We start from the raw sequence: 11,775 nt of genomic DNA, 5'->3' as shown, positions 1-11,775 counted from the left end.
AGAGAGAGAGAGAGAGAGAGAGAGAGAGAGAGAGAGAGAGAGAGAGAGAGAGAGCAATGGGAGAGACTAATTGAGGAGACCAAGAGTCAGCGATGTGTTGCAGCAACCGTATATCGAAGGTGTATATGAACGCACTCAATTTTAATCATCCTTATACTCTTATTACCTGTTTTCAACAGCAAATACTAAGTTTATATGTGGAGCCGAAGAAGACTCCAATATCTGATGATAGAATTTAATTTTCCAGTATTTAGAAAAAAAAAAGTTGGCACCTTCACGCTCGAAGCGATCTCAATATCTGAATCAGGCGCTAGCGAAATAAACGTTTCAGCATAAGATTGCCTCCTCTCCGTGAATAATGTTATTATCCGAATAAATTTCCTTTTATGAAACTCAGCGGGGCGGGAGGATGGAAATCGCTTCGGTGAAAATTACTTGATAATAACGGAATTGGAATATTTTCTCGACTTCTCTTGTGTTCACTTTCATCTTATACGAGCTAAATAATCCTGGCATATGTATGAAGATTGAATTTTTATTGTAAAATGCAATGTTACGTCAACGGAAAGTTTTAAGTTCTTACACACTAGAAAGAACTCAGCTGAAGGCTATGAACTGTATTTCTAATGAATGAATATCTCTTATAGTCCTTAGGGTCACATATAAATACATAAAAAAGACCAGGAAGGGTATCTTATATTGGTAAGAGAAGACTGTTGGGGAGGGGATGTAGATAGCCGCGGAGTAAGGCCCGTGGCTACAAACTCCAAGAACCCGAGTTCGGAACACTGTAGCCGTGAGTCATCTCTTGTAGGTTCTGGAGGCCTCCTGGAGTCTATCCTTAACTAGGTAAAAATCTGGTGGTCAAGCATGATTCTGACCAAATCACCTCCTTGTACAACCGTTGGTATAGTGATAGTACTCCCTTACAAAGTACTGCACCTCTGACTCTTCATGGGTTGTAACAGTACAGATTTAATATAATTTTGTAAGAGAAGACTGTCCAATCAAATTTTGTGTAGGTAATAGATGGAGGCAGGGAGAGTATACATCTAATCTGATATATTAATATAAGTAGGATTCGATTTTAGAAGAACCGATATGTTTCAATGAAGTGGATATTATGTCCATCTAGTCTTATCAGAAGAAGTAGAGGGAGAAGTAGCTATGGTCCAGAAGTAAGGGTGAGATGTTGGTTCTGTGGGAACATTGCCTATGAGCACATATATTACACATAAATGTATGAAAGATGCCGGCGTCCGGACCTGATGGCCACTTCTTACCTTCAGAAGTGATAATGTAGAAATATAATTTGGTCAAGCAGACAAAGAAAAGTCTATTTCCTCTGGTCCCAAAAATGGATATTTGTGTCAAACTTAAAAGGTCATATGATCTAAAGAACAACTATACAGTAGACTGTTTATATATAATAGCAGCCAAATGTTATTAATATAAATAGCGAGATGTAAATAGTTAACCGTAGATTAAGGTTAAATAAAATGAATTCTAGTAAGGTTTTTTCAAGAGATGGCAGCACTTTCTGGGCAAATTTACTTTTCTTCTTACTAGTAGACAGAATAATAAATTTCCCATCTGTAAACATATTTATCATCTAGAACCCCATAGAATTTACTAAAATTTGTTTATTTTTTCTTTTGTAATTATTCTTGCATCTAAAAAAATTATCTGTTATTCGTCAATAAAAAAAGTGAGCTTATAGGCACTTGACCATAAAAAATAAAACAAGCCTGTGCAAACAGATTCATTTTGTGTTGTAGTGGATGGTCGTAAAGATAAAAATTCGAAATAACAATTAAAGCCGCGAGATTTGTAATTCCTATGTCCACAATCAGAGAGCTTATCATATCGTTGATTGACTGAGAAATCCAACGGTTATCTGCTTGATCTATGTATTTCCACGCATTTTGGATATATTTTATTTTTTCACTAATACTAAACTGGAATATCGGCAAAACTCCTAATTGAGAATACAACATTTTTTTTTAAATTAAAATAAACATGTACACCGTCTATACAGCTGACATTCCAACCAAGAAGATGGCCACGAGACCAGCTAATGTAAAATGTCATTAAAGTGCTACCAATGGGTAGTTGCTCTACACGCCTGTAACGCTCTATTTTAACTAAGATTATATTTACTGAATTTATTATGTAATGTATGCAATGTATTATGTACCCTATTGTAAATTTCAATAAAGATATTAAATAATAATAAAATAAAATAAACATGTATATTTTTTCATTAGGTAAATTTTTATTTCCTAGTAAAAATCTATCACGGTTAAATTTAGCATAATTCATCATTGTGAATACTACATTGTTTTAGATTATTTTTCCCATATTTGATAAATTCTGGCTGAAGCTCTCTGATGAATGTAGAGATAATAAATGTAAAATTTCAAAAAAAATTAAACATTTAAAAAAGTAAAAACTAGGTACAAAAAGTAATAAATATATAAAAAAACAGCATGGAATATGCAATACATGCAAACCATCCATCCTCTGGATAATCCCTACCATCATCTGTCTCTATGCATGTGGTTATGGATGATTATTAATTAGGGAGGGAGTTAGGAATTTATTTTTTGCCATCTTTATCACGTTCTGTAAATAGACTCCGAGGTCCTTCATAAATTGCCTAGTTGTGCAAGGTAGTGTCCCGCGAGCCCTGTTAATATATATTAACATATATTAATAATATATATATATAAATATATATATATATATTTGTCAAAGTATGTTATTTTTCAAAAATTTTAACTAGCGTGTTTTTTATAACAAAAATTTGTTCAAAAAATAATTTGGACGGTCCCAACCCTAATCTGACGGGCCCCCTGTCTTAACGTATGGACCCCACTGGGCTTAAGGGGGCTCGGACCCTGACAGAGGGTCATTCTGATTGACAGTAGTACAGAGGAATCCAGTCAATATTCCCCCCCCCAAAAAAAAATGTAGTAACGCCCTATTTATCAATTTAATTTTCTCTATATTAATCTGCCATTTTTGCGGTTATAATAAAGTAAACAATTATTTAAAGTATTATATAGTTTATTAGCATGCCTATTTAAAAAAAATTATCTTTAAATTAGTAATGATAATTTATGAATGAATATAGTTTAATATTTGTTAACTATAAGGACCGGTTGCACCAATCTCTGGTAAAACTGAGTATTGTATAACTAAGATATTTCCTAGAGTTTAGGCGTTTGATTTTCAAGGTAACAGGTTCGTTTTATTATCGTTTTTTTTCTTTCCTTTCTTTATTTTACCACCTCTTCTTTTCTCCACTTTTCTACATTTTCCTTACCTACGTTATTAATTATGTTCACTATATTATTGTTCTTTTCAAAAAAATTTTTTTTTTCTTCTATTAATTTTTTTTGTTAAACTTTACTTATATTTTGCATCTTTATCAACTATAATCGATACAAATATTTTATTTTTCTTTCCATATTTCAATTTTTAAATTATTAATAACTAATATGTTCATACTTCTTTGCATTATATAACTTCATTTTTATTTCATTTCCTTTATTAATTTAGTTTACCCACTTTTTCAATTACCTACATATACATTTCATTTTCCACTTCTCTCATCACTTCATTTTATTAATTCTATTCTGTAAAATTATTCATTTTATGTCATTCTGTTTATATTTTATTTTTGATTTTCTATACTTATTGTGGTTGTTATCTTGTTCTGTTCTTAGCCCTGAAGAAGGCTAGAAACTCTAGCCGAAACGTTGTCACAATTAAATAGGTTACACCAACGTATTTGTGTTTCTCTTTGACCGCACCCTCAACCATCTTCTCCTCGTACGTCATCCACGGTCAACTATCTTCCATAATTATGATTCCTAGAGTTTATTATAACTCCGGTAACTTAGCGATTTGTTCCTGATCTATAGTTTTGTAAACCCTACTAAGGTTACCTGAAACTGATTTAACTGCAAAACTCCGCAATTGCTATCGCTGATGTTAGAAATTGTAGATCCAATTAAATTTAAAATTGATTGAGCAGCCATTTTCGACAGTCGAAATCGCTGAAAAGATTCTTCATCCGGGCACTGTAAAAAATAATTTGGTGTGGACGGAATACTTTTTTTTTTTTTGACAATTCTTCGTCGTCTATTCTTGATATTCCTTCTCGATCAAATCCATTTTATGTAATGTACAAAGAAACGAAATAATTCAATACACCTCAGCTAGATAACAGATCCAATGAGAACTATAGGTTCCTGACATGGTTATCTACTTAAGCGTTGGTTTGCTCTAAATCTCAGTTTAACCGGTTACAATCGGCCGGTAAAGTTTACCGCCAGATTTGAAGATTAACTTTACTATTGCAACAGATACTTATTGACTTTACCCGATATCAAAGAAATGGTACTTTAAACTGGGATGGTGAATCTGGTCCTAAGACAAGAACTGGGGCAAATCGTTCCCGTTAACACCTTAACTACTTTCAGCAAACGACTTTCTATCGACTCCTGGACAGCCGTGATCGTCTAGTGGTTAGGACATTGCGTTGTGGCCGCAATAACCCAGGTTCGAATCCTGGTCACGGCAGGAGAATTTTTATTTATTTTTTTCTCTTGATGAATTAATAAAAAAAAAGCTAAGAATATAGGTCATCATTGTTTCCTTTCCTGATAAGACGACCAGAATTTAATTAAGGATATGTTTCGGACAATGTAAGATGTTATGATAGAAGTCCTGGGATAATGGTCCAGAGTTCACTCATTTGAGTTTATTTTAAAAGCCACTTTTAAGTTAATTTTTAATCCTCACACCAGACTGAAAAGATAGGAAACTGCACGTCGATTCCGACTGTTACAGCACTTACTAGACAAATGGTCAAAACTTCCCATTCGCTACAAAAAAGTAGTATACACTACGATAATCAAACCAATCTGGATATATGGAGTTGAGCTTTGGGGCTCCACTAAGCCTTCGAATTCCTCTCGTATTTAATCCTTACAATACAAAATCCTTCGTAAAATCCTCAATGCTCCTTTCTTTGTTATAAATAAAGACCTTAATGTTCCCTATGTAACCGATCTAGCCCGAACCAGATATCACTCCTTCCATTATAAACTCTCTAACCACTCAAACCCCCTAGTTTCTAATCTTGCATCCTCTTCCATTCCTAACAATCCTCCGAGGCGCCTGAGAAAGAACGAGACTAGCTAATGTAAAATGTCATTTGTGTGCTACCAATGGGTAGTTTCTCTACACGCCTGTAACACTCCAATCTAACTTAGATCAAATTTACTAAATGTATTATAATGTACTGTTGTAAATAGCAATAAATAAATTTTAAAAAAAGTTAATTTATATTCTTTGGTTATGTTGTCAACTTAATAATTTTTTGTTGTTAACTTTATCTAATTAAGTGATCATATCCGAGCCGTTTTTTTTGTTTTGTTTTTTGGAGCTTCCTTCAAGAATACTACGTCGATTTGGGTTAGCTTTAACATATAAAAATAAAACACTTATTTTTTTAAGAAATCTTGTTTACAAAAAAAATCTTTCTGCTAAAAAAAATTAATGATTTTACGGCAAACGAAAAATAAGAAAAGCTGTTTCGAAGCGCCCTCTTTATATCTGCTGGTAACTATGGGATTAGGTATATGTGACTACTGCTAGAGTAGTGTCAATAAAACTCTCATTCACTTTTTGATATCGATTGCTTGTGGAAGCAAGAAATCTTAGCGCGGTCAAACTCTGATGATAAAATAAAATCCATAATTCTTTTTTTACAAAAAATATCTATTTTTTCATAAAATAAAAATAGGGTAAAATGATAACAAAATATATCAGAACAGTAATTTTTTTTCTCACTAAAATGAATCTAGACCAAAATAACTCAAAATGATCAATATATATTTTTGATTGATTCGAAAAACTAATGTCTCAATAAACAAAAACATCGGAAGACTTAGGAGTCCAAATGATTGGTCTACTACAACAAATTTTTTGGTGAAATGTAATCCTTCCTTTCTAGTTATTTCTGACATACGGGGAAGGGGGGTACTAATCTATTCTAACAATGTTGAGGGGTCAAATTTTTCATTTTGTGGGACCGCTAATCAATGAAAAATGTCAACGCCCCAGGCCGAATTCGAACCGATACCACCTACAGATCTCAGATTGGTAAGACCTGCACCTAACCATCTGAGCTACGGACAGTCCTTCATGAAATGTAATTAAAACACGAAACTTTTGAACGTCATTAGAAGAATAGAAAAACAATTATGGAATTCACTTTTACGGTCCCTTTATTCCTTTTTTTTATTCACTAGAAATTATAAAAGTTTATTATATATAAATAATTGGCCGTATAATTTCAAATATGAACAGAAATAGTTATCAACTATTTATTTTTCGACGTTTCGTCCCACTTTGTAGATCTTCATCAGGGCTGTTCAAGTTGATATATAAGTTAATTTTTATTTTATCACATTCCTTTAATTAATAATTAATTAATCAAGTTATGATTGTAAAATTGATTATAGTACTTAAAAAAGAAATCAATAACCAGTACCATGTGTGTATTTTCCTAATACTTATACTCTTTGGAATCTAAGCTTACAATTTTAGATTTTTTTAACTTCAGTAAGTGGGCCAAAAATTTAAAATATCAATAAAAATGAATTCAATATCTAGTTCAAAGTGCAATAATACATTATGCATTTGTTTGAAATGCATGCCATAGCCTGAGAGACAGTTGGAGAGAAGACCTCTACAACAGAAAATCCCGTTTCAGAGGGAAAACCTAGTTCCAATTTCCCTGAGCTGTCTAATTGAAAACTCTTCCTTTTCACGAATGCTCACCTCTCGTGCCCTCTGGCAATATATACCTCTGCCATTCAATTTATGTCGATATTAATAGAATGGTACGATTTAGAAATCGATTATATCTTAGTCTAATATTACCTCGAAAAATTCACCGTTCGGAAAAAAAATAAATAAACAGCTCCATACTAGAACAGTATAAAATAAATCTGCTTTCTTTGATTTATTCTCCATGGAAGCTGAATTAGAAATTTGAAACTTTCTGAAATCCTGTGAGTGAATTAGAAAAAGACCGAAATGTGTTGCAAATTAACCAAAAAATTGTAAAATAATATTTGACACCTAAACGAAAATTTGAAAAAATCCTTCTTCCTCCACGTTCAACCTTTTTCTCTGGACCATTATCCCAGGACTTCTATAATACTAACGTCTTGCAGAAAACTACACGGGGTTAATTATAATCTGTAGTTTAAATTTAAACGTTCTCTGGTATAAAATAAGGTTAGAACTAAATTGACCTGGCGCCCTCACTCTGCCTCCATTGGTTTTCTATTCCGTTAAAGCTATTGAAAGTGGGACATGCTCGGTTCGGAGTTCTCCAAGGTGATTAAGTCGTTGTTTTTCCTATTTATTATTATATTATCATAAAAGAAATCGGTACCAATGAGCCCATGAGAGGTGAAGGATTCAGGAACAAAAAAAAAAGATTGACGAAAGAAAAGAAATGAAAATCTACTACCCATAAAAGGTCAGGGGGTGCATTACTTTGTAAAGAAGTACTAATGGTCTAGAATACCTATCTAATGGTACTAGAACTAATGGTCGTGCATGAATGGGAATTGGTCAGAGTGATGGTCTACCGCCAGATTTTCCCGCCAATTTAGTAGGTACCAATTTTAGTACAAGAGCCCAAGAGGAGAAAAAAGGCAGTTATTTGAGCCCTATTTTTTATTACTTTAATGTTAACTATGTATTACTAGTGATGAGTCTGCCAAGTATCGTTAGGGAGCATAAAAATGGCAGCTGTTTCAAAACGTTAAAAATAATTAATTTTTTATTCGAAGCTCAATATCTTTACAAATATCAACAAGAATAGAAAATCTAAGAAAACATCATTTAAAGTAGAGTAAATTTTCTAAAATATAAGCCCTAATAGAGCTATTTACGTTCAATAGTTCTCGAGATATAGCTTTTTAAAAAGCAACATTTCATAAAAACGTATGGAACGTACTGAAATATCAGTGGTTAGTTAATTTGTTTTGAGAAATCTATATCTCAGAAACTATGTGACGTACAAATAATTATAATCACTCAAATTAATACTAGCTTAATGGGCTATAAAGTTGTTTGGCAGACTCATCAGTTTTTACTATAATTATTCATAGTTTTCATTAAAGTAATCAAAAATTGGGGTGAGAAGACTTGTACCACTTTATTTGGGTAGGTAGATCCCGAAAGGCTGTCGAACTCACAGGGTTGTCTCATGGCTACATTAATAGAATAAATAATTATCTGCGGATTCGAAACTGGATATTTGGAGCTAGTAGTATAGCGCCTTACCACTCAGCTATCTAGTTCACTGTTATGTTATCATATAATTTAAATTTCTGTAAATATGTTCTTTAAGATCTCTATTATGAATATCTGACTATATATGATGCATTGTAATATTACATAATAAAAAAAAATCTGTAAATGTATTAAATTTGTATTGAAAAACTGGTGCTAAGGAAGTAAAATATAAAATATATAGGGAGATGGTCAGGGTTGCGGTCAATAGTGAAACAAAAATAGTTTACAACTATTTATTTTCCAACGTTTCGCCCCACTTTGCAGGGCTTCATCAGGGCTAAAAAGATACAAGATGAAACTATGTTAAGATAAAATGATAGAAATAAAAATAAAAAGATACAATGAAAAGAATAAAAAACAAGTAACAAAGGCAAGAGTAATATTTTCATACAAAAATACGTAAAATATAAAGCTAAAAAAGTACATGAGATGTATATAAAACAACAAACAAAAAACAATACATATACAGATATAAAATAAACGTCATGAAAGAATAATAAAAATAAAAAAATAATAATAATGAAAAAAAAAATGACAATAAATGAGTAGAGAGCCATTTTATTAGCCATTTTCATTTATTGTCATTTTTTTTTCATTATTATTATTTTTTTATTTTTATTATTCTTTCATGACGTTTATTTTATATCTGTATATGTATTGTTTTTTGTTTGTTGTTTTATATACATCTCATGTACTTTTTTAGCTTTATATTTTACGTATTTTTGTATGAAACTATTACTCTTGCCTTTGTTACTTGTTTTTTATTCTTTTCATTGTATCTTTTTATTTTTATTTCTATCATTTTATCTTAACATAGTTTCATTTTGTATCTTTTTAGCCCTGATGAAGCCCTGCAAAGTGGGGCGAAACGTTGGAAAATAAATAGTTGTAAACTATTTTTGTTTCACTATTGACCGCAACCCTGACCATCTCCCTATTATCAATTTTTACGGTCAACTATACATACATATATAAAATATAAAATATTAATTTTTCACTATATTTTTCGTTTTGAAACAGGTAATTTCTAATATAGGGCATTGTTTTGTGCTACAAAGATAGATGAATGCACCAATAGTGAAATCCAGTAACTTAAATAATGTAGTGTAAAACAATTTTAAACAATCATTATATAGATGACATGATTTCAACATTGAAATTGAATGTGGTAAATATGATTAAAAGAATTTTAAATATACAGATATAAAATATATAAAAATTGTTAATAAGAATAATATAATTTTAGGACTGTAAAGGTGCATGAATTTAAACGTTGTACAAACAAAATATAGAATAGGTTATATTCATTTTGGAAGTTTTTTCACATAAAAAAAAAAATTAAAATGATCAAACTTCCTAAAAAGAAAATCCGGAATAAATTAAACTTTTCTATCTTTTATAAGTGGACCAGAAACGCAAAGGCAAAAATCTTGTGCAAAGTGCAATAATACAGTCGAAGTACAAGTGCATTAAGTGCAGTGTTATCAATAAATCCCTATTGTTTGAGATATATTCTAAAAGACAGTTGGCGACAAGATTATAGCTGATGCTATTACTGAGGGAAAACTGAGTTCTGTTTCCCTGAGCTATCAAATTGAAAACTCTTTCCATGGATGCTCACCTCACGTGCCCACTGGCAATATATACCTCCACAATTTAATTTATGTCGATACTAATACAATCGTACTATTTATAAATCGATTATTTTCAATTTTACATTGATAAATTTATAATTTTATAGCAAGAAGCCGGTTATAACGCAAATAGCATGCGTATTAATCATTTGTTAATAACTTATATATTTTTTTCAGAGAAGATAGTTGACCGTATGAAGTAGATTGTAGGAGGATAGTCAAGGTGGAGGTCAATAATAGTATCAACATAGTAAAAGAGAACTATTAATTGTAAAGCACGTTTCGTCCCATTTTGAAGGGCTTCGTCAGGGCTGTAAGAATGAAGTATTTAATGTTTAGCAACTGACTCAGTTGATAGCAAAACTTTATATTTACAGCCCTGATGAATCCCTGCAAAGTGAGGCGAAACGTTGGTAAACACTAAATAGTTTTCTTTTACTATTTTGATACTATTATTGACCGCCACCCTGACTATCACTCTTACAATATATATATATTTATATATAATCTTTTTATTTTGTTGAGTCTGGTATTTATTGTTTAAATGAATCAATTGGTATCCATGTTAAGTCTGAACACTCTTTAATATATCATCAGCAGTCCAACGTTTCGGCCAATTTGGCCATCCTCAAGCACAAACTTAAATATAGATTTACATCTCACATACAATTATTTAAAAACGTTTTGCAGTCTATTGATTAATGACAATTCAAAATTACCCTATTTTGTCACAACTCTATTAATTTTTAAACCTTTTAAATTTTGATCAACTTAACATAGTCAACAATCATATTGGTTTTATATATCTAATTATTTAGATGTGAGGTGTAAATTTATATTTAAGATTGCCGCCCTTGAGGATTGCCAAATTGGCCGAAACGTCGAGCTGTTTTGATATACTAAGTGTTGAGACTTAACTTGGATATCAATTGATTTATTTAAACAATTGTATTTTTCGTTTTATCTATTTATAATATACTTGATAAAATGATAATAATAATTTATGTATTTGTTTATGGAGCAACCCCCATGACAACAAGTAATTTTTATTTTATTTTAAAGCTTGTAAAATATTTCATTTTTATTATTTTAAGAAGAAATGGTGAATTTCAAATCATTTATATAATTTAATAACAAATAATATTCCCAAGCATTTACATTCTTCACAGTAAGAAAAACAACGTCACTTGATATTTAAAAATACAAAAGAAAGAATAACTGTGCATCCTCTCGAGAAGATAAAATAATATTTTCATAAATAAATTATAGAATTTATTAAAATTTTAAAAAAATTAATATTTTTTTTGTTTTTCTCCTGCTACATGAAACAACTATGCCTCATTAAAAAAAAAACACCAAGCTATACAAAATTAAATAATAGTTGATTCCGGAGTGCCAGCGATTTCGGTGGAATATTTTGGAAAACAATTTCATTCATATATATTTCATATGAGTTGTAGTGAAATTTATGTTTTTCAGCATTTCGTTTTCAAAGGTCCTACCTATGAACTTTTGATTTTTTATGAAATTTTCTTTTCTTGCCGCTTTAGAGCACTTGCTCAGCCTCCACTGGCTTATAACCAGTGACGCGGTGAGAGGGATGCGCTGGGACCTCAAAGAGCTCTTCTATACCTCTCGTAGGAGATAGAGTGGGCTCAGGGATCCTCAGGTCGATAGTGTAAATGTTTTATAAAAGAGTGTAAATCTGACTAGGGTTTATTTTATTTATTTATTTTTAGTATAACTCTAT

The 11,775-nt window shown here is 31.2% G+C and overlaps 1 protein-coding gene and 1 non-coding gene across 7 annotated transcripts in view; both read left to right on the top strand.

Annotated features, from left to right (window-relative positions):
- Trpgamma (Transient receptor potential cation channel gamma) overlaps positions 1-11,775 on the top strand; it is a 980,713-nt gene that overhangs the window by 610,393 nt on the left and 358,545 nt on the right. The gene's annotated exons all lie outside the window — the stretch shown is intronic.
- TRNAH-GUG (transfer RNA histidin (anticodon GUG)) lies at positions 4,519-4,590 on the top strand. The gene has a single exon. It is a non-coding gene; the product is annotated as a tRNA-His (tRNA).

This window comes from Halyomorpha halys, unplaced genomic scaffold (genome assembly GCF_000696795.3).
Source record: "Halyomorpha halys isolate HHAL.00 unplaced genomic scaffold, Hhal_1.1 Scaffold3.1, whole genome shotgun sequence".
NCBI classification, from domain to species: domain Eukaryota; kingdom Metazoa; phylum Arthropoda; class Insecta; order Hemiptera; family Pentatomidae; genus Halyomorpha; species Halyomorpha halys.
Note: the sequence above shows the minus strand (reverse complement) of the source record. Positions and strands in the feature narration are given on the sequence as shown.